Source organism: Canis lupus, chromosome 2 (genome assembly GCF_048164855.1).
Source record: "Canis lupus baileyi chromosome 2, mCanLup2.hap1, whole genome shotgun sequence".
Classification (NCBI taxonomy): Eukaryota; Metazoa; Chordata; class Mammalia; order Carnivora; family Canidae; genus Canis; species Canis lupus.
The window spans coordinates 85,816,411-85,843,749 of record NC_132839.1 but is presented as its reverse complement, the minus strand read 5'-3'; the positions used below and the strand labels follow the sequence as shown (position 1 = coordinate 85,843,749).

At 44.5% G+C, this 27,339-nt stretch overlaps 1 long non-coding RNA gene across 1 annotated transcript; it reads right to left on the bottom strand.

The window, feature by feature from the left end:
* Nucleotides 1-596: 596 nt before the first annotated feature.
* On the bottom strand, nt 597-27,093 carry LOC140622859 (uncharacterized). The gene is made up of 4 exons (XR_012022532.1): nt 26,917-27,093; nt 19,379-19,426; nt 10,740-10,836; nt 597-755 (listed from the first exon to the last, which is right to left on the bottom strand). It is a non-coding gene; the product is annotated as an uncharacterized lncRNA (long non-coding RNA).
* Between the last annotated feature and the right edge of the window lie 246 nt (nt 27,094-27,339).

Genomic DNA, 27,339 nt, shown 5'->3' with positions numbered 1-27,339 from the left:
AGTGTGGGCACTGAATGCCTTCCCCCCATTTTGGTGGGGAGGGATGGAGACCATCTAGGAGCGCAGTGGTTGATTTTTCTACACCCCTGATTCAGGAAATTTTTAATGTCCCCTTCAAGCACTGAGTGAAAGGTGCTTACACCTTCCCTGGAGGACAGATTTGCATGTGATAGCTTGGGGGTGGGGGGTAACACGCTATCTGGAACAGGGAGAGAAAAACAACCCCTCCTCCTTAGTTAGGCACCCTCTTGGTGGATCACAGGGTGACTGGGGATTCCATTTATGACAACACAACCAGGGGTCAGAACGACAAAACTCCTCATGGCCTCACCCGGTGCATGGATGGAGAAATAGCTGTACTCTAGAGGGTGTCCATCACACATGATACATATGTATACAGATATACTATCTGTATGCCCCAACCCAACTTCTAGATCTTAAAGCCTCCAAGAATTGGTGTTATATGTATCCATCTTTGCATTCCTAAGGGAACAATTACCAGTTTCCCATATATGTTGATTTCTTGAATAAAAGAAACCACCTAACCTGCAATTTCTTTTTTTTTTAATTTTTTTTTATTTATTTATGATAGTCACACAGAGAGAGAGAGGCAGAGACACAGGCAGAGGGAGAAGCAGGCTCCATGCACCAGGAGCCCGACGTGGGATTCGATCCCGGGTCTCCAGGATCGCGCCCTGGGCCAAAGGCAGGCGCCAAACCGCTGCGCCATCCAGGAATCCCCTAACCTGCAATTTCTTAAAAAAAAAAAAAAAAATCTATTAAGCACCTACTGAGTACCAGGCACTAGGCATCTAGGATACAAAGATGAAAATTCATAGTCCCTGCTTCTAGCCTATAAGGGAGATGGACACTGAAGTGGACATCTGTTGTTTTTTGGCTTCCAGCCCTTAACCCCAACTTCCTCTTAGCATATCACTCCCTCGTTTGGGAAATCCCCCACACTGTGTGTTTGAGATAGTCAGTACACTCTCACACCACAGAAGTCAAAATTGCTAGCTGCTCCTCTCTCTCTTCCTTTTCCATTCCTGGTGCAGCTCCAGGTGAGCATATGACTAGGATCAGCCAACCAGAGGCTCTCCCAGGACGAGGAATTTTGATGGTGTTATAAGAACCTTGAGTATGGCTGGAGGTTCTAATCATCATGATGTTAGTGGCAGAACCTCTGGTTCTTTTTTTTTTTTTTTTTTTTTAAAGATTTATTTATTTATTTTTGATAGAGAGAGAGAGAGAGAGAGAGAGAGGCAGAGACACAGGCAGAGGGAGAAGCAAGCAGGCTCCATGCCGGGAACCCGACGTGGGATTCGATCCCGGGTCTCCAGGATCGCGCCCTGGGCCAAAGGCAGGCGCCAAATCGCTGCGCCACCCAGGGATCCCAGAACCTCTGGTTCTTGCCCATTCTCTAGCCGTTGTCTTTCTTTGATCTTGAGAACCCCCTCATATTGTTCCAGTAAGTTTATTTCTTTCCCTTAAGATTTCCAGAATTGGTTTCTGTGGACAACAACCAACCAAATCCCTTGCTGATGCAGAAGTGTTAATATTTTGGATACAAAGATGGGAACCTACCCAAACCATCTCAAATAAGTGGAGAGTTTGCTGTAGAAACACAGAGAGCAATATGGGAAGTGGAGGTGCCTAAATTTAAGACAGATGCCATTACAGAAGCCTTCATGAAGCATGATCTTAAAGGATAGTTATGGGTCTCAAATACTATAGACCCTTGTCCAAAATCTTATGGAACTCATATTCTAGTAAAAAAAAAAAATGTAACATTGAACTGATGAGCAAAATATTTAAGTTTATGATAAAAGTTAGAAAAGAATGAAGAAGATCTATTTACTAGAGACCCAAAATAGTTCTAGAACCCTCAGCCCAGAGCTGCTATTGACATAACTACTATCGTCAGCTTCTTTCACTTCCATCCCCAACTGAGTTCTGGGCTCCCTATAACATAGCTTTTCTCTACCTTATAGTTCCTGCTTATTTAGAGCTTCCAATGCCTTATAATTTAAATTTTTACATCATCGCTTCTCCAGGGTCATAGTTTGGGTCCCCTGGGAAGCAGACCCTGAGATGGTGATTAGCAGGCCAGAGGTTTATTAGGGAGTACTTTTGGGATTCCCACCTGCAGAAGGAAAAAGACACTGATAGAAATAAATGGGGAGAGCAGTTGAGCCGCAGTGCTGTCTTGACTTGCATGACCTACTCATTTGCTAGGGACTTCCCAGATTTTAGCTTTTGTCCCTGCAACTGCCGCTATACCAGGCAAACTGGGATTCTTGGTCATCGTAGTATTGACAAAAGCCTCAGCCAACTAAATCACTCTGAAGCTGAGATGATATTCCAAATTTTCCCAAGCAACCATTGGAAATGGGCTTCCCTGGGAAGGACACATGCTTAGATGGGGAGAAAGGGGAGTCTTCAGTAGAGACAATTCTCCCGAAAAGCTGACAATCGAGGGTTATCTGCTGGCAGTGCCATCAGCAGCTGAGGGAATAGATCCTTCATTTCTGAATGGGATCTGGGCAGCACATCACACCGTCCACCACAGGTTCTCTGTATGTCATGACCTTTCAGCTTCAGTTACTACTGCTCATTGCTGGAGACTCTCCCAGTCCAAATCCCTGACTGTGAGAGTCTGGTTTAACCTGGCCCACATCACCATCTAGGGACTGGCTCCCCTTGGCCATTCAGCTATGGTAGGATTGTATGGTAGAACCATGCCCCTCGTGAAGGGTATGTGGGGAACTTCTGTGCTTTGTTTTTTTTCTTCAATTTTTCTGTAAGATTGAAATTTTTTCAAAATAAAAAGTTAGGGCAGCCCGGGTGGCTCAGCAGTTTAGTGCCACTTTCAGCCCAGGGCGTGATCCTGGAGACCCGGGATCAAGTCCTACATCGGGCTCCCTGCATGGAGCCTGCTTCTCCCTCTGCCTGTGTCTCTGCCTCTGTGTGTGTGTGTGTGTGTGTGTGTGTGTGTGTGTATCTCATGAATGAATAAATAAAATCTTAAAAAAATAAAAATAAAAAGTTAAAAGGGGAAAAAATAATCATGTCCTTCTAGACTCACCACTTTGACAAGGTCAAAGCTAGAGGAAATCTTGTCGGTGAGCATCCCCATTGGCATGACCACATACCAGCAAACAATTGTAACGTGCGATAGTGGGTCGAGCATTACAATGTACATATATAAGAAGGAGTGTTTAAGGGAACAGTGGGTGGGATACATATGGTTTGTGAGGGGTCCAAAACACCTCGCTCTGCCTAGTAGAGCCCAGAAACTTTTGCCCACAGTCTTGAAGTAGGACCTGATAAATGAGCTAGGGCCTAGGTTTTTGTCCAGGTGGTAGGGAGAGGAAGATATTCCAAGCAGAGAAAATCATCATTGTGAAGGCGCAGAGGTGTGAGAGAAACTGGAGTGGCCCTGAAGGGGTTGGCCTTCCAGCCACCCTTGTACTCGCTGCCTCTTAACCAGTGCCTGAGAGGCATTTTTGGCAGCTGTGCAGAGGGAAACATGCCACCCATTGAATCATCTGGGGCACTCCCTGTTCCCACCTTTCACGAGCTGGTGCCAATGGGTTCTCTGGGCCAAATCATGCCCCACCCTGATCCTGTTTGACTTGTATACTCTGCCAGAATCCTCACAAGGGGCGGCTTTGCCTGAGGCCCCTGCTGCCCTTCGCTCTACTCCAGCAGCCAGGTCAAAGCCAACACGGGTCCCTTCTCGTGCTGTCAAGCTCCCACTGATGTAAACTGGGCCTTGGGAAGTGGGGGTAGCAGGTTGCTTCGGTTGCCAACTTGGCTCTGGTAGGCAGCTCTGCTTTTCCTACTAGAATGCTAATAATGGAAGGATTCCCAGGAGAGGTGTAGAGGTTCCCATCTATGGTTTCCAGAGGCACTAAGTTTGCTGACTTTTAAAGCTTCACACGAGTACAACAGTGAGAAGACCTCTACAACAGTGAAAAAGACATCACCATCAGCAAGTCTGCAAGATAATAATAATAGCTAACTCTTATTGAGTACTTACTATGTGCCACACAGTGGTTTATAGGAATTAATCCATATAATCCTCATAAAAGCCCTATAAGATAAACACTATTACTATCCCCATTTCTCAAACGAGGAAATAGAGACCCAGACGTGATGTTACTCTGCTTGGAATTACACATCTCGTAAGCGGACTTGAGCCCAGCCATTCCCTCCATTTCAATGACTCTATTAGTCTATGTTCTGATGATTTCACTGGCATCTTATAAGGTGATGTCTGAAAATGCTCTACACTATATTAACACCAAGTTCTTTCACATACATCATCTCAGTTCAGCTTCGTATTAGTCCAATGAGGACATCGAGCACAGGGCCGTCGTTTCATGTTGCAGATGAGGAAATGGAGGCTCAGAGAAAATGAAGTGAATTAATAACCAGCGAGTGGTCAGATTGTGTTTTGCTTGTTGGCCTTCCTTTTGGTAAGTCATTTCAAAGGGTCCTAAGAATATTTGTATCCAAAACTATCTATATTGGTAGGCCGAACTACCAATAATTATAGTAAAACCCACCTATGATGGGGTGGGACACAGAGAGCTCCGTTGAGAGAGAGGTGTTTGGAGTGTCAGCATATTTTGTGTTAGGTAAGAACCCAATCCCTTCTTGCATCAGAGCCCGGGATGGGGGACAGCAGTTTGAGAATCAAGGAGAAGCAGAAAATAGCCCCTGGAGAAGGAGGTTTGCTATACATCAGAGACAGTGTTTTGTTTGGTTTTTAAAGCCAGATGTTGCTCCTAAATCTTTGCTGCCAGATTAGCAATGCATGTACATGAATGTACATGTACATGTACATACATGAATGCATGTACCCTAAAAGGACCTCAGAGTAGCTACACACTGGTTTTGTGTTTGTATTTAATATAGTGGGCATTTTGTAAAATACAAACATTACATGGAAGGAGAATCAAGTTTCTGTGGAAAGAGGTCTACACTGGAAGTCAGGATTATTGTCTGAATTAAAGTTTTTGTTTCATCATGAACTCCAGTGACCTTGATTAACTTACCTTTTGGGGCCTGATTTTTCTCTCCTGAAAAACCAACAGGTTGGGTTTTTATAAACTGACTGGCCCTTCCAACTCTTAGAAATATCGTGATGATATTGTAAGACTGGCCTACTTAGAAATACTCAAATTGGCTTAGGCTCAAAGTGGAGCTGCTGAGGAACTAGCATCAGTGTAGTGGCAACCAGTCCCTTCACTCACAGGGGTTCCCCACCTGGCCTTGACTGAGATGGAGGGTTTCTATTTGGGTACCACATAATTTTTCTATCTTTTTTTTTAATTTTAATTTAATTTTTCTATCTTTAACATTCGAAGCAGAAAGATTATTTTAAAATAATCAAAAAATGGGCAGCCTGGGTGGCTCAGCGGTTGAGCATCTGCCTTGGGCTCAGAGCATGATCCTAGAGTCCCAGGATCGAGTCCCACATCGGGCTCCCTGCATGGAGCCTGCTTCTCCCTCTGCCTGTGTCTCTGCCTCTCTGTCCCGCATGAATGGATAAATAAAACCTTTAAAAAATAAATAAATAAAATAAAATAAAATAATCAAAAAACCTACAGGTTTAAAATGGTTTTTTTTGTTGTTGTTGTTGTTTTTTAAGTTTTATTTACTTAAGTAATCTCTACACTGAACATGGGGCTCAAATTCACAACCCCAAGGCATTTTGTTAATAATAGTCATCATGCTGCACAGTACAGCTCTAGGTTTATTCATCCTACCTAACTCTAACTTTGTACTCTTTGACCAACATTTCCCCATTGCCCATCCTTGATAACCACCATTCTCTCTGCTTCTGTGGATGGGCTTTTTTAGATTCCGTATATAAGTGAAATCATGCAGGTTTTCTTCGTTTTGTGTGCAGCTTATTTCACCTAGTGTAATGTCCTCCATTCATTCAACTTGTTGCAAATGGCAGGATCTCCTTTTTTAAGGATGAATAATTTTCCATTGTGTATGTGTGTACATATATCACAATTTACTTATCCATTTATTCATCAATGGAATTTTAAATTGTTTCCATATCTTAGCTATTGTGAATAATGCTGCAATAAATACAAGAGCACAGGTATCTCTTTGAAGGACTAATTTCACTTCCCTTAGGTATATACTCAGAAGTTTCATTAGATCAAATAGTAATTCTATTTTTAGTTTTCTGAGAAACCTTCATAGATATAATATTGGCTGTACCAATTTGTGTTCCCATCAAAAATGTACAAAGGCTCCCTTTCTCCGTATCCTCACCTATACTTATCTCTTTTTTTGTTTTGTTTTGTTTTTTAAGATAACCATTCTAACAGGTGTGAGGTGATATCTCACTGTGGTTTTGATTTGCATTTCTCTGATGATCAGTGATATTGAACACATTTTCATATAACTGCTGGCCAGCCAGTTGTATGTCTTCTTCAGAAAAATGTTTATTTAGGCCTTTTGCACATTTTGAAATCGGGTTGTTTGGGTTTTTTGTTTGTTTGGTTTTTGCTGTTGAGCTGTAGCAGTTCCTTATATAATTTGGATATTAACTTCTTAACTGATGTGTGGTTTGTACATATTTTCTCCCAATTTGTAGGTTGCTTATTCATTTTGTTGATATTTTTTTTTCTTTCTGTGCAGAAGCTTTTCTGTTTGATGTGGCCTCACTTATTTATTTCTGGTTTTGGCACCCAAGCTTTTGGTGTCTTATTTTAAAAATCATTGTGAAGGCTGATATCAAGGAGTTTTTCCCCTATGTTTTCTTCTAAGAGTTATACAGTTTCAAGTCTAGGCCTTAATCCATTTTGAATTTATTTTTATATATGGTGTAAGACAAAGGTCCAGTTTCATTCTTCTGCATGTGAATGTCCTATTTTCCCAGTGCCATTATGTATCCCTGTTGCCCTTGTCAAAAATTAGTTGATCATATATGCTTGGATTTATTTCTGGGCTCTTATTCTGTTCATTGGTCTTTGTGTCTGTTTTTATGTCAGTCCTATACTACATCATGTACATATTAAAGCTCTCTCTATTCTTGTTCTTTTCTCATTAACCTGCAATAATATAGGTTTAGTGCCATTGACACAAATATAGAGAATGGAAGTGTGGCATCACTAAGTTATTAGGTTATAAGTTATTGCAGTGTTTTTCAAACTGGGTCACAACCCAACAGTGGGTCAATTTAGTGTACTGAAACAAGCACTTATTAAAAAAAAAGATATAGAAAAGAAAAACTCTCAAAATTTGTCATATGGTGTCAATAAGTATTGTATACAGAAAATTGTTTCATACATGTGCACACAGAGGCGACCAATCCAAAGAAGTGCAGGTGCACCATCTCTGGAGCAGGGGCCCTCCAAGCTCACTGTAGTAGGCTGCATAATGATCCCCAGCAATTGCAGGTCCTGATCCCTGGAACCCGAGAATGTTACATTAGAAGGAAAAAAGAATCTTTGCAGGTGTGATTAAGTTTAGGGTGTTGAGATGGCTAGATTATCCTGGGTTATCTGTGTGGGCCACACTATGTAATCACAGGTGTTCTTATAAGAGAAAGGCAGAGGGAGATCTGACACAGATAGAAGCACGGCTCTGTAATACCTTGGTTTTGACCCAGTGAAACCGATTTCAGACTTCTGGCATCCAGAAGTGAGAGAATAAATGTCTGGTGTTTAGACTACCAGTTTGTGGCCATTTGTCACAGCAATCACAGGAAACTGTACTCCCCCCCTCTTCTCACCTCTGCTGGTTGTTGCATCCTGGGTGGGGGAGGATCCTAGAGAGGGAACCAACACCATCAGAGAGGTAGTAGTGGTGACACTTAAAAGGTTATAGAGCTATTTACCAAGTGGCCTGGAATGTTCCTATTATTTTCACAACTGGTGCAGCTGCACTGCCCTAGACAGGCCGCCCAGCCGCTCTGTTTATGTGAGTATGAATATCAGTGTATTCATATTCATACTGGAAACCAGGTCATCATGTAAAATGGATTCCTCTGTGAGTGGATGCCAAAAAAAAAAGGGGGGGGGATTGAAATCCGCTGACCCAGATGACCCAGATTATGTTTAGACTGACTTTTTTTTTAGGATGTCATCAATATGAAAACCTAAAATGTAAATATCCTCGAAAAGAATCCATGGACTCCCAAGATTCATCTCCAGACACTCAAGGACCCTTGGACCCCAGTTTGAGAAGCAGTAAAGTCAACTTCTCTCTAGCATCAAGTAGAGTACCCAGCTATTTCACATCTCTTGTATCGGAAGCCTAATTTGTGAGCGCTCATCCACCCCAGGCTGTGCTGACCTGTTGTTCCTTCTTAACCAGCCCTTGGCACCTGCCTCTCAACATGGAGCTTTCACATTGGCCACCTTTCCCACAGAGCGGGTTTGAGGCCTCTAGAGACTCACTCTTGTCTGTGCAGACGGAGAGCCACTCTGACCATCTGCCCTCACCCTGTCCCCCACCTCTCTCTGCCTCAGAGCCTCAGAGTCCTTGTTCCAGTGAGCCCCTGGCTCCTTGCTATCTGTAGTCCCCGAGGACTGACTTATCTTAGCCCCATAGTCTTAAAAGCAAAGATTTAGGAGCAACATCCTGCTTTAAAAACCAAACAAAACACTGTCTCTGATGTATAGCAAACCTCCTTCTCCAGGGGCTATTTTCTGCTTCTCCTTGATTCTCAAACTGCTGTCCCCCATCCCGGGCTCTGATGCAAGAAGGGATTGGGTTCTTACCTAACACAAAATATGCTGACACTCCAAACACCTCTCTCTCAACGGAGCTCTCTGTGTCCCACCCCATCGTAGGTGGGTTTTACTATAATTATTGGTAGTTCGGCCTCCCTTTGTGACAGATCAGCTTTGAGCAACTAGAACATAGAGTTCCAATCCCTGTGGCACCCCTAATCTGCCACCGAGCTCCCATTCCAGACCACCAATGAGCCCCAGTTCCACCTGAGGGACACCAGAGGTGCCTACCCTGAGGCAAAACTTCCCTCTTCATGACCCGGGCGTCCTTCACTCCAGCCAAACCATTTCCTTATGCATGCACCAACCAACCTTCCGAGTCATGAATGTCCCAGAGCTTATATGACCCTTTATACGTTGTTTCCTCTACCCCTAACCATTTCATTTTCACCACAACCTTGGGCATTCAAGGTTTTGAAAAAAACTGATGCTCATTGTTCAAGAGACCCATTACTCTGTGCTGTTCAATTAGTGAGTGTCATTGCTGGCTTTGGACTCCCACCTTCTGGCTCTAGATCCTGTCCACTTTTCATTCCACCCTATTGCCATATCCTCACTGTATAGTAAAGCTAACATGAGAGGCAGGGAAGAGAAGGATTCTCCACATTTCTCCAACAGGAGCTGTCTGCCTGAAGTTACAAAGAATCATCCCTACCCTGAAGTTGAGTGAGTTTATACATTAGCCTTATCTTTCTGGTCAAGAGCATAGATGTAAATCTACCTATATAGTTTGAGGGTGCCCAGAGAAGGGTTCCCCCAGCCTAAGACCTAATAAGGTGGCAGAAATTGAAACTCTATTATTAGAGTCCTTCCATTCTTTTGAGCCTTAAAGTCATGGGGTAGCAAAGCTTTGGAATCAGATACACCAAGATTCCAAACCCACTTCTACAACTTGGCTATGTAGCCTTAGGCAAGTCCATCTTTTCTGTAATTTTCATCTATATTGTGAACAGGACCTGCTACATAATTTGTGAAGCCTAGTGCAAAATGAAAATGTGGGGCCCCCTTGTTCAAACATTAAGAATTTCAAGATGGCCACAGCAGAGCATTAAACCTCTAAACATAGAACCCCCCATACCCATGAAGCCAGCCCTGAGAACAAAGGATTGCTTTATGGAAAGAGTGTAAAGAGAATTTAGTGTTTAGTATAATGTTTTTTTTTTTAAGATTTTATTTATTTATTCATGATAGTCACAGAGAGAGAGAGAGAGAGAGAGAGAGAGAGAGGCAGAGACACAGGCAGAGGGAGAAGCAGGCTCCATGCAGGGAGCCCGACGTGGGATTCGATCCCGGGTCTCCAGGATCACGCCCCGGGCCAAAGGCAGGTGCTAAACCGCTGCACCACCCAGGGATCCCTAGTATAATGTTTTATTTTTGTCCTTTTGGTCCATGCTTCTCAAGCCAGAAGACCTGTCTGGGGTGTTCCCTGCAAATACAGGTTCCCAGAACCTTTCTAGTCCATTCTGATTGGGGAGAGAGGGCAGAAATGTACATTTTAACAAGGATCTTTGCCAAGATCCTTTGGAATCCCTAGTCTACTTGGCATGAAGCATCCTCAGCTCAGCAAAACTCCCCAGGAGGAATGGCAACCCAAGCCAGGTTTGCAGCGGGCCTTGGTACAGCAATTCTTCTGCAGTTCAAGTGCCACCACTACGCTTCCTGAGGTCAACAGGATGGGCCTTTGTCTGCCTCATTCCTCACTGCATTTCCTCCTTGAAACTCCCAACCACTCCTCCTGCTTCGTTAATTCTACTGTTGGGGCCCTGTGGGTGCAGTAAAGGCACCTGTTCCCCTCAGCACCCTCACTGCCCCCCACATGTAGCCTAGTTTCATGTCTAAGTTGCTCTCAGTCAATGAAAGGCGATAGGACTTCTTCCTTAACCCAGGATATAAAAGCACCTTGGAGTTTAGTAATCCTGAGAGCTACCTTGTGGTGAGTAATTTGCATCCCTCATAGCATTTAAGCCTTACCACAACCCTCTGCAGGAGGCTTCGTAACCCCATTTTACAGATGAGGAAGCTGAGGACAATTCACGCACTTCCGTTATAGGCAGCGGTGGACACAACCCTGCAAGGCAGAGAGTGCAAATATTAGCAGTCCTTATTTTACAGATGAGGAAACTGAGGTTCAGGTGGGTTAGGCAGTTCCCCAAAGTCACAAATGCTGCAAGCAGAAGGGCTGAGATTTGACCTCGGGCCCAGGCTCTTGCCAGCTCACTTCTTCTATGCTTCTCCAAATGTCTTTCCTTCCAACCTTATTTAAGTCCATTTGGGCTGCTATCACAGAATACCATGGACTGAGTGGCTTATAAACAACCAAAACTTATTTCTCGGAGTTTTGAAAGCTGGGAAGTCCAAGATCAGGGTGCTGACAGATATGGTGTCTGCTGAAGGCCCAATTCCTGGTTCATAAATGGTGTCTCTTCCCCATGTCCTCCCACAGTGGGAGGGCCAAGGGCACTATCTTGGGTGTCTTTCATAAGGGCACTAATCTCATTCATGAGGGTTGCACTCTCATACCCTACTCACTTCCTGAAGACCACACCTCCAAATACCATCTCACTGGGGTTAGGTTTCAACATACAAATTTGGGAAGAGAGACACAAACATTCAGAATTTAGCAGTCCTCTTTGGCAGAAGCCTTAAGAAGGGGGAGCTAACTTTAGCCACGAGGAAAGAGCCCCAAATAGTGAGGACCTGTGGTGCTAACCTTCATGGGTCACACACAAAGGTCACCTCAGGCTCTGATGGAGAAGTGCCTCTAAGCTATGGGAACTGAGGAGATAGGCCCCAGGTGTGCTGGGTGTCTCTCCTTCAGGGCCAACTTGGCTGCTGCTCTGTTGGGGAAAGCAGGTCAGCGACGCACCCAGCTTCACAATCCAAGACGCCGAAAGGATCCCTTCTTTCCCAAGTCACCATATCCTGGCTTCCTGCTCCTCTTCTCTCACACCAACCAACCATGTTGCCCACACTGCCACCCAGACCTGTCCCTCAACTCATTTCTTGTTCACTCCCACACCCCCAGCCTCCATACCTGCTGCCATGGTTAGGAAACTGGAGGGACGTCCCCCTCAAGTGACCCAGAAGCAAGGAGCTGCAGGGGGGTGGGTAACAAATCCAGAGGGCAGTAGACACTGAATGAAAGCAGCCTGCTCTCCCAGGGCATGCTTTCACTCTGGATTGCCGCTGGCAGCACCTTGCTGGTGGTCAGTCATGTCAAAAATTTAGATTACTTAGATGGAAAAGAAAAATTAGTCATATTGGGAGCTTCAAAACATTGTAATTTTTTTTTTTTTACCACCTCTTTGGTGGCAGGAACTACTCTAAGCACTTTTCACATATTAATCTATTCATTGAGCACTGTTTAACTTCTTCATTTGCCTTACCCCAGTGACCCTGAAGGTCTGAGACTTTTATTCACTCATGTCGTAGATGAAAAAGTTCAACCTCAGGAATATAAAGTCATTTGCTCAAGGTCACACGGTCACTAAGAAGTAGACTTCAAACTCCAATCCAAATACTTGAGACACCGAAGCCTACATTCTACAGTTTCCGTATCATGTAAACATCTTCAAAAGTCACTTCTAGAACTAAATAAAACCTCCAAAATAACAGATCTGTCTGTCCAGTAGAAGCCTGACAAATGGGGTCAGAAGAGAGGTGGAAGAGAGAAGTTCTGCCTTCAGAGGCCTCTCCATTTGATTACCGAGGTGAGGTTGCCCCATGAGGGCAGCTGGAGAAGCAGGTAGGACAGCAGGGAGTGACTGTGGGGTTGGGTGGGCCGGCTGGCCGGAGAAGGCACAGGCTTCTCCCTATAAGTCTCTTTTCTTTCATAAGTCCCTGGAATCTTCTTTTCACCCTAGTTTTACCTTCAGTGACATACACAATTTGAGGGACTTTTTTCCCCCAACTTTAATGCATGTGTCCTGACTCACTCTGTGATGGACTAAGAGACACCCAGACGGCTAATAAAATATTATTTTTGAGTGTGTCTATGGAGGTGCTTCTGGAAACATTTTGCATTCAAATTGGTAGACTGAGGAAAGATCACCTTACCTATGCAGGTGGGCATCATCCATCTGTTAAGGGCCTAAATAGAACAAAAAAGTGGAGGAAGGGCAAATTCTTTCTCTCCGCTTGAGCTAAGACACCCATGTTCTCCTGCCCTCAGCCATTGGAGCTCCTGGTTCCCAGGTTTTCGGACTCGGACCAGTACTTGCACCATCAACCCCTGATTCTCAGGCCCTCAGGCTCAGACTGAATTATACCGCCACCTTTTCCTGGTTCTCTGGCCTCCCGATGGCAGATCGTGGGACTTCTCAGCCTCCATAACTGTGTGAGCTAATTCCTACAATCTATCAATCAACTTTCTATTGGTTGTGTTTCTCTGAAGAACACTGAGTAATGCCCACCCTTTCTGTTCTAGACTCTCTACTAGTCCCACCCCACATAGTCTAGTAATCTTTGTGTCTGAACTACCTGTCTATAGACCTTAAACCTTTCTTTACTCTAACCAAATCCATCTTTAGGGAGGCAGCGATGACACTGTCCAGTGAGCTCACCCTGCTCTGCCAACTGCTAACTTCTGCCCACAGTGTGATGGAGAGAGAGGGCATGGTTCAAGCCTAGGTTTGCCAAGTATGGCCAGTGACCTTGAGCAAGCCACTGTACCTCTCTAAGCCTCTTTGTTTTATTTATAAAACATGGAAAATCATGTGTGGCCATTGCAATTGATGCACAGTTTTTCCTGAAGATCTAATAAAGGAAAAGAGAGAGAAAAGGGCTTTGAAAAGTGTGTACTCCATTTCACTATCAGATGTAACTGTCCCCTAGGTGCCATGAGCATTATGGTATGTGGATCATAGAAGTATGGTGGATGTTGACCTATTGCTTCCCCCAGCATCTGGTTCTCCTCCTGTCAACAGTACCCTGATTTCTCTTTGGGCACTCAGTATGTGTATGTTGGATGGGATTGACCCTACCCCATCTCCAGGGATGGATTCCAACTAGCATAAGTCAATAAGGATAAACCTCCTATCACACACAATAATTGGTTAAGGGAAGAGCATGTAAGTCAGTGTAGGCCAATGAAAGAGTGATATTCCTCACATTTAGGAGCTACCAAAAGACAGGATATCTTACCTCTCAGGACGTGAGGTCTGACATTTCATAACTATTTGCTGGCATGAGGTGAGGGCCTAGAACTGCCAGGGAACAGCCTTGTAAAATCTAAGGATAAAGCCCACACTGTGGAGGTAGAAGGAGAGAAACATGGCACTGGCAATCTCAGTTGCTGGAGCTAACTCTACCTGATGTCATCCTAACCAGCAGACTTTTTAGTTATTCATATAACAAAATAAATGTCTTGTACTATTTAAGCCGGCTTGAGTTGGATTTTCCATTATTTACACAGAGTACTTTGCTACATCAATCCTCTTGCTGCTCTTCTCTTTCCTTATCCAGTGCTGGAGGCTTTTCTCTCACAGAGAAAAAAAAAACAAACAAAGGCAAAACAGAAGACAGAAGAAAAGTGGGGAGGATTTGAAAGCCAAGTCCATAGATCTGACTTCTCGGTAGATGCTCTGGAAAGAGATCCAACACAGGGGACACTTGGAGCTGTTGGCCAGAATAAGTTCCAGGATTATTTGGAAATGTCAATGGTCTATCCTCTCCCTTCTCCCACAGATAATCAAGAGTTGGCTGAGAGTGCTAATCCCCACCAAACACAGCCAAGGAAATATCACCGCTCTGGAATTCTGAGTCTTTCCAGGGGTATAAACCATCATGTTCAGAGTGAGTTCCAGGGCTGGGGCCAGAGGCCACCTCATGTTAGTGACCCATCTGGAGCACCACAATCCATTTCATAGACATTAGGACAGAGGATTATAAGCAGTCCTGCTTGCTCCTATTCCACAATGCCCTAGCCCTGCCCCAAAGAACAAGAGGAAATGAGGCCTAAAGGCCCATCTTACTGACCAGAGACAGCAATACAAGAACTCAAGTGCACAGCACAGCCTCTCCTGGTAGCAGGATTTGAGAGAATGTGAGGCTTAGTTTCCTAAATGCCAGGCGTGTACTTGGAGTTAACTAGGACCACCTGAAATCGATCTGAATCCAAGATGGAGAGGCAGGTGGGCCTGGAGGAGGATGGAACAATAATCAATAAGCCAGTGCATCTAAAGGGCTGGGCCAGTTCATGGGCAATTCAGGCAACTGCCAGACCTGTGGTTCCAAGACAAGGGACCACATCACAGCAGCAGGGAGTTAGGGAGATAGTCACTACCCAAGGGGTATGCCCACGAGGGATAGAGCACCATCCCCAGTCTTTTTTTTTTTTTAAGATTTTATTTATTTATTCATGAGAGAAATAGAGAGAGAGAGACAGAGACATAGGAAGAGGGAGAAGCAGCTCCCTCTGGGGAGCCCGACGCGGGACTTGATCACAGGACCCCGGATCATGGCCTGGGCTGAAGGCAGATGCTCAACCGCTGAGCCACCCAGGTGCCCCTCCATTCCCGAGTCTTAAGCTCCAACACATATCAGTGTTTGCCCTCAAATAGTGTCTTGGAGATTTCAGTTTCCTCACCTGAGAGATGGGAATAATAGTAATTCCTCCCTTATAAGATTGTCTAGATGAGTAAGTACATGCTAAGTGCTTAAGACAGTGCTTGGCACATAGCTGAGCTCAAAACAAGGCGTTTTTTGGTTACTGGGATCAAGGGGAACTAGGATTCAATGAGGAGGTTGGCATGGGGAAGTGGTGGTGAGCAAAGCAGGGGCCCTATGCTCACCCCCTCTATTCACTCAGCACATAGCATCTACTAACTGGAGATGCAGAGAATCAGAGCTTCAGTGAGGCCAGGTTGCCAGAGGGTTGGGCCAAGACCTTTCCTCCAGCTGTAGGGGAGGCTCCCTCTGAAATTGAGGCAAACAGGCCTTACTGGGGAGGGCTCGGTGGTTCACTGCCAGGGTCTGGGAAGAGCAGACCCTAGAGACAGGAGACAGGTAGATGGACTCTGGAGAACAGTAGCTCTGCACAGAGCTGGCCAAGCTGGTGCCTGTCCATGACCCTCTGTTTTCTATTCTCCTTTAATGTCATGGGTGGATCAGTAAGGGAAAACCAAAAGGATAAGAGTCTTAGTCTCTAGCTGGGTGGTTCAGAATTTCCTTAACAAATGCCCTTGAATTTTCCCTCATGTTTCTGTATTTCATGTTTTAAAGTAAAGAATTTTTTTAAAAGAGACTGTCTGCTACAAGAATGTTCTTTCGTCCTGTGAATGCACTTGGAGCCTCTGCTCCTTTGCCATTGGTCCTGAGAGGCCGGTGGAGCACAACACTGAGAGCATGCCCAGAGCAAGACTGCAGCATTTGGAGCTGGCACTACCACACTCCTAGTTCTGAAGCTGTGTGAATTTGGATCTGTTCTCCAGCTTCTCTCATGCCTTTGGAATTCTGAGTCTCCCATATTTTTAAAAAATGGAGATAATGGTAAGTTAAATTAGCTAATATGAACAAAGGCACTTGAAATGGTACTTGGTAAAGGCCGCACAAGTAGCTCTGGTCCACATCTGAAGCTGCTGTGGCTCTGCCCAAGCCCCTGAGCTCCCCACATAGACTCGCGGCCTCCTTAATGACCCAGTTACAGCAGACTGTGACATAGACCACACTTTTGCTGAAGGCTTAATGTATCCACCAGGATTCTTTTGGTTACAAGTAAGAGTAAGCCCGACCCAAACAGACATCAGCAAAAATAAGATTTTATGAGCACACATAACTGGAGAGTGCATGGCTTGGTTCAGATGCTCAAAGGATGAGGTCAGGCTCTGGTGTCACTCTCTCGACTTGGCTCTACGCTGCGTGTTGACTCCATTCTCAGACTGGAACTATACTCACAGTCACAAGATGGCTGCCAATAGCGGCAGAGGCTGCCTCCTCCCTGACTCACCATTACAGAGAAACAAGTGAGACTGCTTCGCTACAGGTTGAAACAGAAGCCCTCAGTGCTCCGATTGGCCTGACTTGGTCATGTAGTAGTCACCAGCATCTTGTGCTATCCCTAGAGCCAGAAATAGAGCCACATAGAGAAACTGAAGTGCTACTCCCCTCCACAAACAACAACAAAAACAAAAAAAAAAAAGTTTCCAATATTTGAAGACGGCAGAGTGAATTACAATGGAGAGGGGGAAAGCTCAGCTTTCTTCCTCCTTGCCATGTCTAAGCAGTTCATCTCTCCTTACCATCCCCCAAATGAGATGCCAGGCAAGATGGAGGATGATGGTTAGGAATCCACATTTGGGAACCAGACTGCCTGGGGCAAGTCTTGGCTTTGCCACCGATACCTGTGCAACCAGGGCAACTGACTTTATGGCCATGAGCCTCTACAGTCATCGTGTCTGCAAAACAGGGCTGGTAATACCACGGAGATCCTGGAGGGTCGCGAGAGTCCCATGAAAGGGTAAGGCCTAGGAGCATGTGTCTGATCCACAGTAGAGAACCAGTTCACCTTGCAACTGTTTTCACTGAGTGGTTGTCCTTCTACCAACTCTGGGCTATGTCACTCAGCTGGGCCCTGGCCTGAAAGCCTTCAGGAGGGAAGGTGACCCGGGCCAGGGGTAGGGAGGGCACTCAGTGAAAGGCTGACTCACTCCTGAGATGAGGAAGAAACCACGAGCATGGATGCAAGAGAGCCAGGCGGGGGCACGGGGCCAAGGATGGGAGCTGGCCGAGGCCAGGAATTCCTAAGAAGTGCTCCCTACACTCGAGTTCGGGTTCATAAGAAAACCACAGCATCTCCTTTTGCCTTCAGAGCCCTGTCTCCTGAGGTAGGAAGTGAAAAACACCATCCAAATAAGGCCCAAAGCCCTGCCGGAATTTGCATGCAGGGTGTTTATATAGATTAGGACATCTCTGTGGACTTGCAGCTTAAACCTCCAAGGCTTTGCTGTTCATCAAAGTTTAATGTTTTGTTTCATGATGTTCCTTGTCAGCGCTAAGTGGCTCTATCAGCTCTTAGGAGGGAAACTTCCCCCTTCGGGGTGCATTTCCCCTGCCCCGAGCTGGAGAGCCCCGTTGCTAAGGGCATCTGTCTGTTTGCTTGTGAGAAGTACAGATGTGAATAGTCACCGAGTCACATCTTTTGTTCTGCTCATCTGGCAGCTGGGGCACCGGCTGATGTCACAACTGCAGAACACTGGGGCTCCCCAAAGAGGAAAAAGAACAGAAAAAATGCCAAATGGAGCCCAGGAGGCTATGGCTGCACTCAGGGGCCTCCAAGAATAGGGTCTGTTCTCAGAAATTTCACTCTACATGGCTCCAACTAGCATGAAGGCTGATGGAATGTGATTCGTTTCGATCTGGGTTTGTTGGGCCATCACTGACCAGCTGTGAGGGGAAGGTGGTCACTCACAAAGGCCACTGAGATACGATTTCTACCCCCTGCAAGAGTACATTCCAGTTGGGGCTGGGTAGAGCTGGCTCTCCCATTGAAGGGATCTAATTTACGAAGCATCCATCTGGGTCGCATCTCCATCAGAGGATGGGACCAGGACTAGGTTCTTTGCCAGCAGGTGCTCAATTACCTGAGCTAAGTCAATTGTTCACGCCCAAACCACAGCTACTTCTTGAGTTGCCACTGGGTTTTCTACACCGTGAAAGCATGAGATGAAGAATAAGCATTCAAGAAATCTTTATCTAATTGATGACTACCTCAAACCCTACACTAAAAGTAAGTTCGTATATCATAATAATGCCAAAATGGAAGTTTTAGGAATCAGGGATGAATATTAATCCAGGTCCAATCTTATCGGCTCCCCTTGCTGCCTCATTTGTCCAAACCACCATTATTTGTCCCCAGTTGCTTCCTAACTGGTCCTCCCCCTCTTTTAATTTATATGCAACAGAGCAGCCAAGCTAATCATGTGAACCTTGATTTACCTGATTTATATCATGTCGCTGTTTGGCCCCAAGTCTCCCGTGGCTTTCCATCTCACAAAAAGCAAAAGCCAAAGCCCTTCCAGTTAAGGGACTTTCAGGGCCCTACATGATTTGTGCCCCCACAGGAGTGAAGCCACCTTGGAAGTGGCTCCTAGGGCCCCTGGGATGGAGCCATCACATCAAGCACACAGAGCAGAGATGATTAAATTATCCTTGCTGAGCCTGTAGAAATTACAGAATCATGAATGAATAAGTGATTGTCATTTTTGTAAGCTGCTAAATCTAAGGTGATTTGTTCCCCAGCCGGAGATAACCATTAAGATTTCACATTTTATTTTTTTAAATAATTCGCTACCAAAAAGATTCAAAGGCCACCATTGCATGACAGTATTTAATGAAAAGATAAACTTTTTATTATCCGTTAGGTTTCGAAAGGGTATCATACAGTATGTATACAACTTTTTAAAATGTATTTGAGTACACAAGGTATCCATAAAGTTCTCGTGTGGTTTGAATTTTTTATTAATTCCTGCTGTAACAGGTAGAAACAAGTTGCAAAATGCATCTCAATATTTAAACAAAATTGCCCATGGTTTATTTGCTCTAATTTCTTTATAGAGAGGAAGAATGAAGAAGGAAGAGAAAAAAATTCCGTCATTTATTTCTATGTCCCCTACCTTCTAAAGCAGCCAACATCCTCAGTCTCGGGACAGGCAAGGCCACAGCTGAAATGTAAAAGGAATAAAACAAGTTAATTCTTAGGCTGAGCTACCAAGAGCCCAGTTCCTGATGACTTGGGAAATCTGGACACGTTTTAGGTGTTCTTAAATATTTTTTGTTTTTTGAGATGCCTGGTGGCTCAGAGGTTGAGCATCTGCCTTTGGCTTAGGGCATGATCTCCGAGTCCCAGGATCGAGTCTTACATCGAGCTCCCCGCAGGGAGCCTGCTTCTCCCTCTGCCTGTGTCTCGGCCTGTCTCTATGAGTCTCTTGTGAATAAATAAATAAAATCTTTTTTTTAAAAGGTAATAAAAAATATTTTTTGTTTTGTTTTGTTGTTAGTGGCGGTGGCAGCGATGGTCTTGCCTCTGGCCCAACCCCAAGCAAGATGCAGCTCCTTTGGCTAGACTGGGTGACCAGACTGGAGAAGCCTGTGTAGGCTGCAGTTGAAACTTTCCCCCCACGTCCCCTCCCTGTGATTCCTTAACTCCTCTCTGTGTGTCCTGAGAAAAATGTATGTCACTGTTCCTTGCAAACAGAACAGGCTTGAATCAATACATCCACATCAACTTTCCAGGCAAACTAAAATTTCATTCTTTTTACTAAACCTCTTGCACTCTGGTATTGATTTTTTTTTCTTTTCAGGCAAAATGCAGTAGTTTACATTTTTCTGAATTTCATTTTATCTTTTTGGTTTCAACAGTGCTTTCCAGCCTGTCCAGACCCACTGAACCTTAAATGGATCACCTGTCCTACAAGCTGCTCCTCTCAGCCTTAGATTTTCTGGAAGTTTTACAAATACGTCTCATGTGTCTTCATTGAGAAAAATGTTGAATTTTTAAGCCATGTTGAGATGGGTAGAGTCTTCCTGTAGAATTTCATACTTGTTTGATGTTCTAAAACCCCACAACCACCACCCAAAAGAGTAAGGTAGGGTCAAACAAACGGGTAGGAACAATCTGAGCAGGGGCTGGGTGACTTGTCCACGACCCCACCCAAAGTAAACACAAAACTCCCCTGAGAATGCCTTCAGTTCGGTTGCTGTTCCACAAATGCACTAACCCTCTGTGAGGCCCAATGCAAATATCTGTTCCGTGTTTATTATTCTAACATGTGTCAACGTCCTCTTCCTATTTGCCAACATAAGCTCTTTTGAAGTAGGGACAATTTTTGTCATTTGGTTAAACAGAATAGAGGATTAGGGGCTTCTAAAATGCTGGACGGGGCGAAATGGAATGAGTCAGAGTAACATGGAGGAGGTTTTTATAAAAATGTCTTTTAACCATTTAATAAACATGGCCAATCAATGGAGAAGGAAAGGATGATTCGAGAAACAATGCCAGGATATTTGTTAGCTATTTTGAGGGGGGAAGCTCCATTCTGGCCCTAACCTCATGCCATGAATCAAAATAAATTCTAGAAAGATTCAAGAGACAAATGCTACAAAAGCAAATTGTAACATTTGATCTACAAATGCAGATCAATGGGATAGAACTGAAGGTCCAGAAATAAATCTTTAATTTCTTCTTACATCGATGGTCAATTGATTTTCAGCAAAGGTGCCAACACAATTCTTTGGAAAAAGGACAGCCTTTGGAACAAACAGTGCTGGGACAACTGGAGGGGCACAGGCAAAAAGATCAATTACACCCTTACACTATACACAGACCTGAACTCGAATTGATCATGGACTTAAGTACAAGGGCTAAAACAATAAGACACTTAGAAGGTAACACAGAGAAAATCTTTAAGACCTTAGGTTAGGCAAGGATTTCATAGATATGACACCACAAGTATGATCCATGAAAGAACAAATTGATAAATCAGACATCATCAAACTTGAAAGGTTTTGTGCTTCCTGGGGCTCATGGGTGGCTCAGTAGGCCGGCCTCAACTCTTGGTTTCAGCTCAGGTCATGATCTCACAGTTGTGGGGTGCTCAGTGCAAGTCTGCTTCAGATTCTTTCTCCCTCTCCCTCCCCCTCTACCCCTTCCCACTCATGTGTGTGTGTGTGTGTGTGTGTGTGTGTTCTCTCTCAAATAAATAAATAAAATATTTTGTATTTCCTAAGACAACATTAAGAAATCAAAAACTTTTGTATTTCCCAAGACAACATTAAGAAAAATGAAAAACCAAGCAATAAACCAAAGGAGAAAATCTTACACACAACTCCTGCTCTCACAGTTTGTCTTCTTCAGGAGCCACACAGTAAACTCATTAACAAATAAGAGAAACACTAGAGTGACGAGTGCTCTGCAGTAGACAAAACTACTATGATACGTTGCGTGTTAGCCCCGTTAGACTGCATAGTTAGAAAAGAGTTTTCTGCTGAGATGTTCATTTCTATCAGGAAACTTGAGTTCTGAATAACTAACAAAAAGTCAGTCATGTGAAGATCCTAAGGGAGCACCCACCAGGCTGAAGCATGGGCATGTGCAAAGGCCCTTTGGTGGTCACAAGCTTGCTTGTTTGAGAAAATAAACAATGGCTGGTAAGTGTCGGCCAGAGTGGGCAAGAGCCATGGGAAGATGCCTGGTCCCAGAGGGCTTTGAGAAATAAGGTGAGGACAGGGTGTGTGACTGAATCAGATCTGTGTGCGAAATCTACTGAGCAGAGAATGGATTCCAAAAGGGTTTATCACTTGGAGTTCTCAGTTGCAAATAGCAAAGCTGACCCCGGCTGGTTTAGCAGAAAGAAACTTATTTTCATTTTCTGTAAGTATTTTAATTAAATATTCAATCAAATAAATTAATCTCTTCTGAAGGATTTTATTTTAAAAGGCATTGGGCTCACAGATTTTTTTCGGAGGGCCCATAAAACAAGACTCGGGGGTTGAGGGCCCGGGAACAATTCCGAAAACTGCAAGGAGGGAAACCCTGCAGCTGATGCCCAACTGGTGCTACTTCTTTGTATGGAACTCAACCGTGGCACTCTTTGAGGCCCCCAAGTCAGTTGTCTTTTGCTGTTTCCAAAAATAAAAGAGATTACACAGACCTTCCTTTTTCAAGCTGCTCAGCACTGAATCAAAGTCTCCGAACGGCAAAGCCTGGGTCACCAGCTTACATCCTAGTTGCAAAGGAAGCTAGGAACTTGAGTTTTCGACATTCTGACTTTAGAGAGTGAAACTCCCAAGGCCGGAATTTTCTGAAATATTAAAATGATATTTTTTAAAAAGTACTAGAAAGTAAGAAAGCATGAAAAAAAATCCATGAAAAAGAATGTTTCCAAATGAGGACAATGTTATGGTAGTCCAGGGGAGGAATAATGCGAGACTTGATAAGTTGATGACATTATAGGATGATGGTTCTCAAAGTACAGTACATGACTAGAGCATCTTCTGAAAATTTTGAAAGAAATGCACGTTTCAGGCCCCACCCTGAACTTAGTGATTCAGAAGCTCTGAGGATGAGTGAGGCCAGGCATTTTGGTTTTAATAAGGCATCCAGGGGCACCCTGGGTGGCTCAGTGGTTGAGCGTCTGCCTTTGGCTCAGCTGTGATCCCAGGGTCCTGGGATCAAATCCCACATCAGGCTCCCCACAGGGAGCCTGCTTCTCCCTCTGCCTGTGTCTCTGCCTCTCTCTCTGTGTCTCTCATGAATAAATAAATTTAAAATATTTTTTTAAAAAATAAGGCATCCAGATAATTTGTTGTACACTCGAGTTTGAGAATCACTGATTTAGGACACGGAGAGAAGAATATTCAGAAGTAGTCTCTAGAATTTCTTGATGGATTTGATATGGAATTTAAGGGAGAGAGTGGAATCAAGGAAACCACCTAGATTTTTACTTGAGCAACTGGGATAATAGTAGCACCTTTTACCAAAATGGAGAGACAGCTGGTTGAAGGAGTGAGGACTGGGTTTGCTAAGCATGCAGGGGAAGACACTAAGGAGGCAGTTGACTAAGAATCCGGAGTGTTTGGGAAAAGCCAGTGATGGAGAAATAGGTTTGGAAAGCCTCAACATTTAGATAGAATTTAAAGCAAATACTAGTGAGGTCACCAGGAAAAGATGTGATAGAAAAAGGGATCCAAGACAGATTTTAAAAGTCAAAGTGAAACATAGGAGGAGGATTCAACCAAAGATAGAGATGGAGTGGCCACGGTGGGCATGAGTAGATAGCTCACAGGATGCAGCATCACAGAATGCAAGAAAAAAAAGTGTTTTCAGGTAAAGGGCATGGCCCACTCCCCTGGATGCTGCTGAAAGGTCAAGATAAGAGGAGAGTGACCCCTTGACTGCAAGGAATTTTGGTGAATCATAGGGAAATTACTAGATTTTTTTTCTAAATATATTTCCTGCTACCCAGAGGGGTAGGGAGTTAATAAGGGAGATTAAATAATATATTAGTTATCTCAGGCTGTTATACAAAATACCACAGAGTGGGTGGCTTAAACATCAGAACTACGTATCAGGACGCCCATATCATCAGGCTCTAGCTTGCAGAAAGTTAGCTGCCTTTTCATTCTGTCCTCAGAGCAAGCTCTCTGGTATCTGTTCTTAAAAAGGAACTAATCCCATCATGAGGGCCCTACCCTCCTGACCTGCAAATATCATCACTTTGGAGATTAAAGCTTAAGGTTATCGATTTGGAGTGTGGAGGGGAGACGTGATTCAGCCCATAGCAGATAAGTTATATAATATCAAGAAGATATTTTTCTTTGCTCAAGTGAGAGGAAGGTGGGTGCATCTGGGACATTGCTACTGGGAAGTCCTCCTCAACTCCCACCCATTGCACCTCCTCCCATTGGGTTCTCATGATCTCACCTGTCACCAGCCGTCCAATTTTGCCACCCTGCCTCCAATGCATCTTCCACATAACAGACTGATGTCAGAAAAAGTCAATGCTCTCCATGGCTGTCCTCTTGGCTTCAAACCCCATGATTCAGCAGTGTTTCCAAAGTGTGCCTGATTCTAAGAGTCACTAGGGTGCTTGTTAGTCTGATCCTAAGGTCCTCCAACAGGAGTGAGTCTGGGGCATTCAAATTCTAAGCAAGTGTCCACCAAGTGATACTTATCATCAATGAAGTTTGAGAAACCCTCCTCCACATGATAAAGTTCAAGTCCTTGGCAGGGCACAGTGGGGCCCAATGAACTGGCCCCATCCTCTCCCTGCAGCTCCTTGGAACTCCCACCTAGCACTCTAACTCTAGTTGTGGACAACTACTTGTGGCTCCTGACCTCCCCATTCTTCCTTGTGCCCCCATTATTCTTTACCTGAAAGGAGACCCTCTCTTCACTTGGCCCCCTGGCCAACTCCTCATCTTTCATCTCCCTGCTTTAGAGCTCCCTCTTCTTCACCACCCTCCTTGTTGACATTCATTTTACACTTCTGCTACACTCAGTATGTTTCCACTATAGCAACTTTTGCAGAGTTTTAGATTTGCCTATTTGCATGTTTGTCTCCCCACCGGCTTGATAGGTCCAGAGAAGGGAATGCATCCTTTCATCTTTGTATCCCTGGCCTCTTGCACAAAACCAGGTGCAATGCAAATATCCATTAGACGTTTGCCAACTAAATAGACTAGTAAATTATTATGGACAGGACAAAGGAATTCAATAGAATTGCATATTCCTTAAGGACTGCTATTAAAAATCAGGGGAAAGATGATCATCAAGCACACGTGCACACACGCACAATGGTACCCAAAGAGAAGAAGAATGCTACCCCATGTGGAAACCAAGACCTCGGCTGTTGCAGACAATAATTGTGACAATTAACCACAAGCTGGCCCCTCTCTGGGTGGGGATCCAAATGAGAGAGAGACAAAGAACTCAGTCAGAATAGTGAAAGCAGCATTGTTTCTGGCAGGCGGGCTGGAGAATGTGGAGGCTTCTAAGACCCTGTTGAAATTCTGAATATCCTGAATGTCCTATTCAATCAGGGAAAAGGAATATCCCTTTCCCTTATTGAAGACTTTGGGATAAACTATCTCCCAGAAGATTGACCAGAGCCCTAACCAACAGGAGCCGAGGATGCTGCTTCCAGAGATCTGGAATAAAGGTTGCTATCCTCCTCCACTCCTCAGGAGAGGACCCTTCCCCAGTCTCACCAGCCAGAGAAAGTTACTTCCGTTTCCAGGAAGAAAAAAGGAAGAGTGGAGGGTGAAGGAAGTGTGTCTGTCATCGGTTTCTCTCCTGAGAGTGGAGCGGAAGCTCCCCCTCTCTCTGTGGAAACACGGGCAGTGGGGGACACATCCTCCCCCATGAGCCCCTGCTGTGGAAGTGCTTTGAGAAGAGCTGATAATTGTAGAGTCAGGTTGAAGAAGGAAGTGAGAAGTTTTTCCAAAACCAGAAGGGAAATGGAAAAGTTCATGTCACGTGAATCTGTGGAGAGCTGAGAAGAAGCCTGTATGAGAAACTCAGAATACTCCCCAACTTCAAAGTGGGGAGAAGGAGAGAGAGGCACTTAACCTTTCGGAGCCTCCCTTCAGCCGCCTGTCCAATGTAGGAGGGTGGGAAGGGGGTCACTCTAAAATGGTAGAAGGGCTGGGTGGACTCAATGTACTGTTGTCATGGGGAATTGTAATAGCCTATGTCACACTCAAGAGATGGGCGATGATGGATGAATCCATACTTATGCCACTCTAGTGGTTGGCTCTCCCTCATCAACTTCCTCCCCACTTTTCCACCCAGTCCATCCACCTCACCAGCGTCTTCCAGTGTCAGCTCTGCCTCAAGAGACAAAATGTATGCTCCCTGGACCCTCACATGCTATTGCAGTTAACATCTAAGGATTGTTCCACACTAATTTGGCTTCCCATGCCCTTGAACTCTGCCTTCAATGTTATCACCACCTCCAGGTACGAGGTTCTAGGGAATCTCATGCCCCTTTCTGAATTCAGAGCCCAAACAGGCACAAACAGACCTTCACCCCAGAGGCTCTTTCTAAAACTTGGTTGTTGATGGTAAATTTTCTGTTATAGGTTACACAAGCAACAATATTTTGACCCAAGAAAGGTCTACTCTATCATCAGACACATTCAACAGATGATGACCACAGGCCCTGATGGGGCTAAGCAATCTTGGCCAAGATCTCACTGTAAGGGAGAGGCAGACGGGGGTTAAAAATTAGGCTCTGGCCCCCAGCTGTGCTTGCAAACATGTTCAGCCCTTGAAGTCTAACTCTGTCCTAGACTCTGCATATTTACTTAGCCAACACTTGTGGATCATTTGTGGTGTGCCAGGTACTGTGTGAAGCACTTTACAATCATTAACTCGTTTAATCCTTAAAACAATCTGAGATAGGCAACCTCTGAGAAGCTACTTAATCTTCTTGTGTCTCAATTTCTCCTTCTGGAAAAGAGGATTCCAAGAAGTACTTACTTCATAGGATTGTTGTGACAGTATCATTAAGTTAACACACCTGGAGCACAGTGCCTGGTATAGAGCAAGTACTACATGATGAAATATTTGTGATATAAATAATAGGGACAAGAACAAGGATGGGTACCCAGTCTTAGAGGGTGAGGGAAAAGTTCCTCGGGAACCACCTACTTGGTGGAGAGTTGGCCAGTTTCTCGCTAGTGAAGGAGCTTCTTGCGCCTTTGCTCTGGTCCCCGCCAACGGTCAAATATGAGATGCAGCTTCAGATGAGAGTAAATACGCTTTCCAAGATGTAAAGATGCATTTGCTAGCTCTTATTTACAGACGTGCTAACAATGGAAAACTCATGTTCCCTCATCTGACCAACCCTGAGAGCAACGCCAAAGATTTCCTGTAATGAAAGGGACTAAAAATACTTTTTGATGATGGAGAGGGTGGAAGTTGAGCAACGCTGACTGAGTGAAATACGGAAATGATACCAAATGGCACCCAAGCAACAAAGCAAACAGCCCACCTGGCTTTTGATCTCTCAATCTTATCCCAAGACTCAGTACGTCTTGTTTTGTTCCGGGAGGCCATGCTGTGTCTTTGCAT